We start from the raw sequence: 8,087 nt of genomic DNA on the forward strand, positions 1-8,087 counted from the left end.
GTTGCAGTTACCCCCTCTGGCCCAATTTATTTATATGGCTGAACACTTTTGCATAGCAGTAAGCCACACTGAATTTGCTCATCATGCTAAGTCAAAAACAAACTGGAACATCATAGAATTTAGTGGCCACCTAGCCTGACCCTCTGCTCAGGGCAGGATCTAATAGAAGCTCTCTGACAGATGACCCATAAAATGTAGAATTCTGACTGACCCTCCCACTTTGCAGTGTAGAAACGTTTTCCTCAAACTCCTTCACATTCTCTTCTACAGTAATCAAGACCTAAATTTTAAGTTTGGAAAGGAATGTATGGCATTTAAAGCCGTATAATATTTTAAGAGAAGAAAAGATTGTACAAACTTGGTTTCAGTATGGGCAATTACAGGCCAGGTGGAAAGAAGACCAGAAAATTGGTTTTTCAATGATTGATGAAAATCTGGTAAAGCAAATTAGAGATCAAGGTCAAGCACATATTAAAAGGATATATCTTGCATTGATAGAAATTGACTCAGAGACAGAACTTGTTAAAGACTGTATGATAAAGTGGGCTCAGAATTTTCAAGAAGTTATTACAATGGATACTTGGGAAAAGATTTGGGTGAGAAATGTAAAATTTACGCAAGCTCAAAATTTAAGAGAGAACTTTTATAAAATGTTTTATAGGTGGCACTTAGATCCTAAAAAATTAGCGAGTATGTATCCGAACTGCCAGCCTAAATGTTGGAGGTGTGGTGGTGAAGATGCAACGTATTTTCATATATGGTGGACCTGTAAAAAGGTTAAAGCTTTTTGGATTAAAATCTGGTGGAATATGCAAAAGATATTTAAGAAAAGGATAAAGTTTTGTCCGCAATTGTTTTTACTGGGCATTATTACTGATACTACTGTTGTGGACACTAAGTTGATGTTGAATTTAATTACGGCAGCAAGACTTTTAGTTGGGCAATATTGGAAGAAGGAAGAACTGACGACTATAGAAGAATGGACTTTAAAAGTTTCCAACCTGGCGGAAATGGCAAAGATTTCAGCGTACTTGAAAGACCATTCGCAACAGAGATACAGTCATGGCCGAAATTGTTGGCACCCCAGAAATTTTTCCAGAAAATCAAGTATTTCTTACAGAAAAGTATTGCAGGAACACATGTTTTGCTATACACAGGTTTATTCCCTTTGTGTGTATTGGAACACAACAAAAAAGGGAGGAAAAAAAGCAAATTGGACATAATGTCAAACAAAACTCCAAAAATGGGCTGGACAAAATTATTGGCACCCTTAACTTAATATTTGGTTGCACACCCTTTGGAAAAAATAACTGAAATCAGTCGCTTCCTATAACCATCAATAAGCTTCTTACACCTCTCACCCAGAAGTTTGGACCACTCTTCCTTTGCAAACTGCTCCAGGTCTCTCTTATTGGAAGGGCGCCTTTTCCCAACAGCAATGTTAAGATCTCTCTATAGGTGTTCAATGGGATTCAGATCTGGACTCATTGCTGGCCACTTCAGAACTCTCCAGCGCTTTCTTGCCATCCATTTCTGGGTGCTTTTTGATGTATGTTTGGGGTCATTGTCCTGCTGGAAGACCCAAGATCTCAGATGCAAAGCCAGCTTTCTGACACTGGGCTCTACAGTGCGACCCAAAATCCTTTGGTAATCCTCAGATTTCATGATGCCTTGCACACATTCAAGGCACCCAGTGCCAGAGGCAGCAAAACAACCCCAAAACATCATTGAACCTCCACCATATTTCACTGTAGGTACTGTGTTCTTTTCTTTGTAGGCCTCATTTCATTTTCGGTAAACAGTAGAATGATGTGCTTTACCAAAAAGCTCTATGTTGGTCTCATCTGTCCACAAGACGTTTTCCCAGAAGGATTTTGGCTTACTCAAGTACATTTTGGCAAACTGTAATCTTGCTTTTTTATGTCTCTGTGTCAGCAGTGGGGTCCTCCTGGGTCTCCTGCCATAGCGTTTCATTTCATTTAAATGTCGACGGATAGTTTGCGCTGACACTGATGCTCCCTGAGCCTGCAGGACAGCTTGCATTCCTTTGGAATTTGTTTGGGGCTGCTTATCCACCATCCGGACTATCCTGCGTTGCAACCTTTCATCAATTTTTCTCTTCTGTCCACAACCAGGGAGATTCTCTACAGTGCCATAGGTTGCAAACTTCTTGATAATGTTGCGCACTGTGGACAAAGGCAAATCTAGATCTCTGGAGATGGACTTGTAACCTTGAGATTGTTGATATTTGTCCACAATTTTGGTTCTCAAGTCCTCAGACAGTTCTCTTCTCCTCTTTCTGTTGTCCATGCTTAGTGTGGCACACACAGACACACAATGCAAAGACTAAGTGAACTTCTCTCCTTTTTATCTGCTTTCAGGTGTGATGTTTACATTGCCCACACCCGTTACTTGCCCCAGGTGAGTTTAAAGGAGCAGCACATGGTTGAAACAATCTTGTTTACCCACAATTTTGAAAGGGTGCCAATAATTTTGTCCAACCCATTTTTGGAGGGTTTTTTTACATTATGTCCAATTTGCTTTTTTCCTCCCTTTTCTTGTTGTGTTCCAATACACACAAAGGGAATAAACCTGTGTATAGCAAAACATGTGTTCCTGCAATACTTTTCTGTGAGAAATACTTGATTTTCTGAAAAAATTTCTGGGGTGCCAACAATTTCGGCCATGACTGTATATTGTGGAGTGGAAAAAATGGATTGATTACATCCAGAATAAATATGGGACTAAAAAGTTTCATTTAGCATTTGAATAAGTATTGATGTGATATTCATATTGCTTGTAGTTATTTTATAAGAGTTAAAGTGCGATAGATTTAATAGTTTATTGTTGTTTGCATAAGGTAGATTATGATTGTATTTTTATACCCTGTATTTAGCTCTGGGAAGTTGGGGAGTTGGGAGGGGGAAGGGAGGGAGGTGTTGGGGAGGGTTGGGGAGAGGGGAGGGGGCTGGGAGGGGTTTTGTTTTGTTAAAAATGTATTGTAAAACTTTTCCAAAAAAAAAGACCTAAATGTGGGCTTGTAGCAGAGATAGTTTTGAGTCCTCTTCAGGTAAAAAGGCAACATTTCACTCGTTGCCAATCACAATACTGTAATTCCCTAGCAGCACTCAGGAGATTATCATCATTAAGGTAAAGGTAAAGTTTCCCCCGCACATGTGTGCTAGTCGTTTCCAACACTAGGGGCCGGCCCTCATCTCCATTTCAAAGCCGAAGAGCCAGCGCTTGTCCGAGGATGTCTCCATGGTCATGTGGCCGACATGACTAGATGCCAAAGGCACATGGAACGTTGTTACCTTCCCACAGTAGTGGTCCCTATTTTTCTACTTTCATTTTTACGTGCTTTCAAACTGCTAGGTTGGCAGAAGCTGGGACGAGTAACAGGCGCTCACTCTGTTACGCGGCACTCGGGATTCGACCCGCCAAACTGCCAACCTTCTGATTGATAGGCTCAGCGTCCTAACCCACTGAGCCACCGCGTCCCTTTTATCATCATTTGTTCCCCTCAATAAGCATCAGTCAACTGAAGCCTTTCTCCCTCCTTGGAGCTTCCTCTTTCCTCTGCCTCTTCCAACATCCTTGCCCAAAAGAAGTCCTGCAAAAAAGCCAATGCAGTCCTAGGCTGCATCAGCAGAGGAACAGTATCAAGATCTTGCGAAGTGTTAGTACCAATATATGTTACTTTGATAAGACCACACTTGGAATACTGCATCCATTTCTGGTCACCATGATACAAAAGAAAAAATGTCGAGGCACTAAAAAGAGTGCAAAGAAGAGCAACAATGGAGGCTGGAGGCTGAATCCTACGATTAATGGTTGCAAGAATGGATATGTCTAGTCTAACGAAGAAAAGGACTAGGAAGCAGTCTTCTAATATTTGAGAGGCTGTCACACAGAAGAGGGGGACAACCTATTTTCCAAACCATCTGAGGGCAAGAGAAGAAATAGTGAATGGAAACTTAAAGAGAGATCCAACCTAGAATTACGGAGAAATTTCCTGACAATGAGAAAAATTAATTAGTGGAACGGCTTGCCTTCAGAAGTTGTGGGTGCTCCAACACTGGTTTTTTTTAAGAAGATGGAAGAGCCATTTGTCTGAAATGGTATAGGGTCTCCTGCTTGGGCAGTGGGTTGGACTAGAAGATTTCCAAGGTCCCTTCAAACTATGTTATTCTTTGGTCTCCATTTTCACAAGTTCAAACTTGGTCCTTCATTTTGATATAAGTATCTATATAGTCTAAGAACACTGACAGTAAAACCTGAAGATCCAGAATGTGGTGTTCATATAGATATGAATACATCTTGAGGCACTCACATAACAATTCTGCTTTGAGAACTGCACCCATTGTCAGATGGTTTCTGTTCTCAAAAGAAGATCCTGCCTGTCACCTTTAAAACCCTGCATGTTTCAGAGCCTGAATATAACTGGGCATATCTTCCCTCATTGATATCTCCCTGTCTTATAACATCTAACAAGGCAGGCTGCTTATGTACCTCCTAAGTTAGAGGGGCCATTTTAGTTGGTCTCCCTGTCTTCTGGAATAGTCTCTCTCCAAATCTTCAGAAAATTGGTGAACCCTAGATTATTTCATGAAGTCCTGTGGACATGTACACGGTATGAGAGCTTATGTACCGGAGACAAATTCTTTGTGTGTATAATCACACTTGGCCAACAAAAAAAATTATATGACTGTCCCACCGAATGATATACTTATTTTAGGTATAAAGCCATCTGGGTGACCTTGTACCAGTCGCTCTCTTTCAGCCCCCCCAAAATAAAAACTTCATGATGACAATACTTTTTCTTAGCTATTTCCAAAGTTGGTTATTTTCCCTTGATAACTGTCTTGATAACTGTCAAGGCTATTAACATGCAGAACTTCTTTGCTTTCTGCCAGCATTATATTCTCCAAAACTCCCCCTTCATATAAAGTAAATTTGGATAAAGTGAGTCACTGAACCAATGAAAAAAAATGGGATTGAGAAGTAAGGTGTCAACCCAAATCCATTGACAATTATGGTCATAAATTTTTAGAACCTTATTCTTAAGTGCTACATTACTCAAACATGTTTTCTTCCTTCTCTCTCTTCCTATATGCATTGAAAGCATATTCTGCAGCTGGATTTTTAGCATGGGTGATTACCATTATAGACAAAGGGATATTGCACATCCCAGCACTATAGATTTTATTAACATCCTTCATTATGTTGTGTGCAGTAGATTTGCCTAGATGAAAGTTTTGGTTTTGGACTCAGGATCCTTCCCAGTTTCAGCATGATATAATACGTCCAACTTTTGCTTCTTGTGTTCAGAGTTGGATCAGATGTTGATGGCCATTTTGATACCATAGTAACAGTGGTACCTAAGTGCAGGTAGAGAAGTCAGCGGGAGACCATACACAACTAAAACAACTCCCAACATGATAGTAAATATGTGACTTACACATTTTCAGCCATTGTTTTTTTAAAGAAAGGGATAAGAAGAACCATCCAGCTCTGATTGGTGACTCTCCCTCTCTTCAGCATTCTGTGATTGGTTCCTGGCTGGTGAATTTAGTTTCACTGTTATTGATTGGGATAAAATAAATGTAAGGCCAAAGAACAACGTAAAACTGAATGTTGGGATTTTATTGGTAGGATTCCAGCTGAGTGGCTTTTGTTTGACTGCTGGCTTTTATGAACATTGTTAGATCATGTAATTCTAGAGTTAGTTCGCCCATGAGAAGGAGTTAAAAAGTCTCTTTGGTTCAGTTTAAACCTTCCGAGATAATGGACTGGATCCATAACTCAATTTTCACATTCACATCTTATGCTGAACCCTCACGTGACCGAGTTAAGCATGTTATAAGAATGAGGCACAGCCTAGTAACTCTAGAAGTTTTGGTTTTTAACAGTCATATTCCTCAGTTAGCATGCCCAGTAGCAAGGTATAATAGTAGGAGCTACAGTTCAAAATGTCAGGAGATCCCAGGTTGTCTATTGCTGGTCCAGAACTTAAGTCTGGCAATGGGTTGCTAAGCTGCCTTTGTGTCCTGAAGACAGACCAGGCAGAGGGTTTTCTCCTAAAGATGTGCAAAATGGTAAAGTATGTTCCCCTAAAATGCTGCCTCCCACTCACCCCCTGGTTCTTTTGCATCTCTTGAATCCACTCCAAAAGACCATACCACAAACATTGTACCACCATTTGGCAGGCACAGTCACAGCTGGAGCTCCATACTGACAACTGGGATTATTAGTGCCAAGCTCGTTTTGACACCCAGCTTTGAGAGCAAAGTAATATCTCAGCATCTGGTGTTTTGATGTCTGGTTTGGTTTCCAGTCTGTCTGTGCAAAAGAAAACAAACTCACAGCTGAACAACTACTTGATATTATCCCAAAGGACTGTAACTTCTTACTGAGCAGAATGTTAGTCTTTCTGGTTAGAACTAAACAATTGGGACCTAAAATCCCTCTCAGAACAAATAACACCATTTTGGGGAGTGGGAAGAGGTTTTGTTGAACAAAAATGGCATTGAGAGAATCTGTTCAAATCTTGCCATCCTAAGCTCCCTCATTTTGTAGTCGTAGTTCTAATCACCTGCCCTTATGGCTTTTATTTTAATTTATAATACATTGCCAAAATGTGTATCTTTTATATTTGTTTTACAACTCCTTTTTTGATTTCAACTTCTAAAAGAAGTTTATTTACAGGATTTCTTCGTTTTCTCCTTTTCGTCTCTATTAGAAGGGGGTTTTCTTATTTTTATAACCATTTTGTTTCTTCAGCAAACTTTTTTTTATTAGAATTAAGGACAAAAATGTAGATAAATCTCTGTATTTGGTAATCATATTTTTTACTAGTAGTTTTGTCAAGCAGACTTATCAGAGATTTATTAGAAAATAACATTATGTATGTAGTGTCTCATAAAACTGCTCTTGAGGGAGCATTTTTATTGATGCTGAGGATATTTGAGATAGAGATAAACTAGAAAGAGGGGAAGGATAGGACAAGTAACATCATCGGAGTAAAGAATGAAAAGAGATTGTATAGTTAACCGATTGCTAAAATCTTGCTAAAATACAGAGAGAAGCACCTACTGGAGGACAAATTTGGAAACATGTTTAGAATTTAAAGAAAAACCTTCTTTGTTATGGGCTCTCAGTAAAGACGAAAACCGTTCCAATCTGTTCCAAACATAACCTAAAGCAATGAACTGCTTAATCAGGATGTCCCATTATATTGTAAGTTGATATCTTAAATGCTCTTGAAGCCAGTAAATCCTACTCATGCCATGTTAGATACATTTTACTGCAATTAATGTGATTTCGGTATGGTTTTAAGTTACTTTTAGGATGGGAATAATTAGAGTCAGCTGGTAGCACTTCACTTACCCCGGAGCCTGGGAGCTGCTTGGCTGTTTAGCTTTAGTTTAGACAAGTCTTTCCTTAGTAGAAAAGCTGGAGGTGATGTCCAGGTTATGGTCACTTCCTCCTGTCTCTTCTTAGGCTTGGCTTCTTTCAAACAAGAGCCCCCAGCAACTGGGATGGACTTATCAAAGGAGGAATGGGGTTCAAGGCTAAAATAAGAAGGTATTTCCACCCTTTGTCCAGTAGGTGAGTAGAATATAGATTCCCAAGAAGAGTTAGGTGAGGATATCTGTTACATGGGAGCCCACATATTCTCCCAGAGAATGGTGGAGATAGCAACAACAGAAAGGCCCAGCACATTAGCTCACAAGGAAGCTTTTTTTCTCTTTCTTTCTTTCTTTCTTTCTTTCTTTCTTTTTCTTTCTTTCTTTCTTTCTTTCTTTCTTTCTTTCTTTCTTTCTTTCTTTCTTTCTTTCTTTCTTTCTTTCTTTCTTTCTTTTTCTTTCTTTCTTTCTTTCTTTCTTTCTTTCTTTCTTTCTTTCTTTCTTTCTTTCTTTCTTTCTTTCTTTCTTTCTTGATTTACAACTCTATAATTCTTCAAGTGAAACCTTGATTTCTTAAATCTCCCCACAAGGAACACAACAGGCCAAATTGCCATCTGGATATCTCCACTGAAATTACAGACAAGACTGTTTCCTATGAAGTAGTCCAGACAAGGGAGT

The sequence above is a fragment of the Vipera berus genome, assembly GCF_964194415.1.
Source record: "Vipera berus genome assembly, chromosome: 1".
Taxonomy (NCBI): domain Eukaryota; kingdom Metazoa; phylum Chordata; class Lepidosauria; order Squamata; family Viperidae; genus Vipera; species Vipera berus.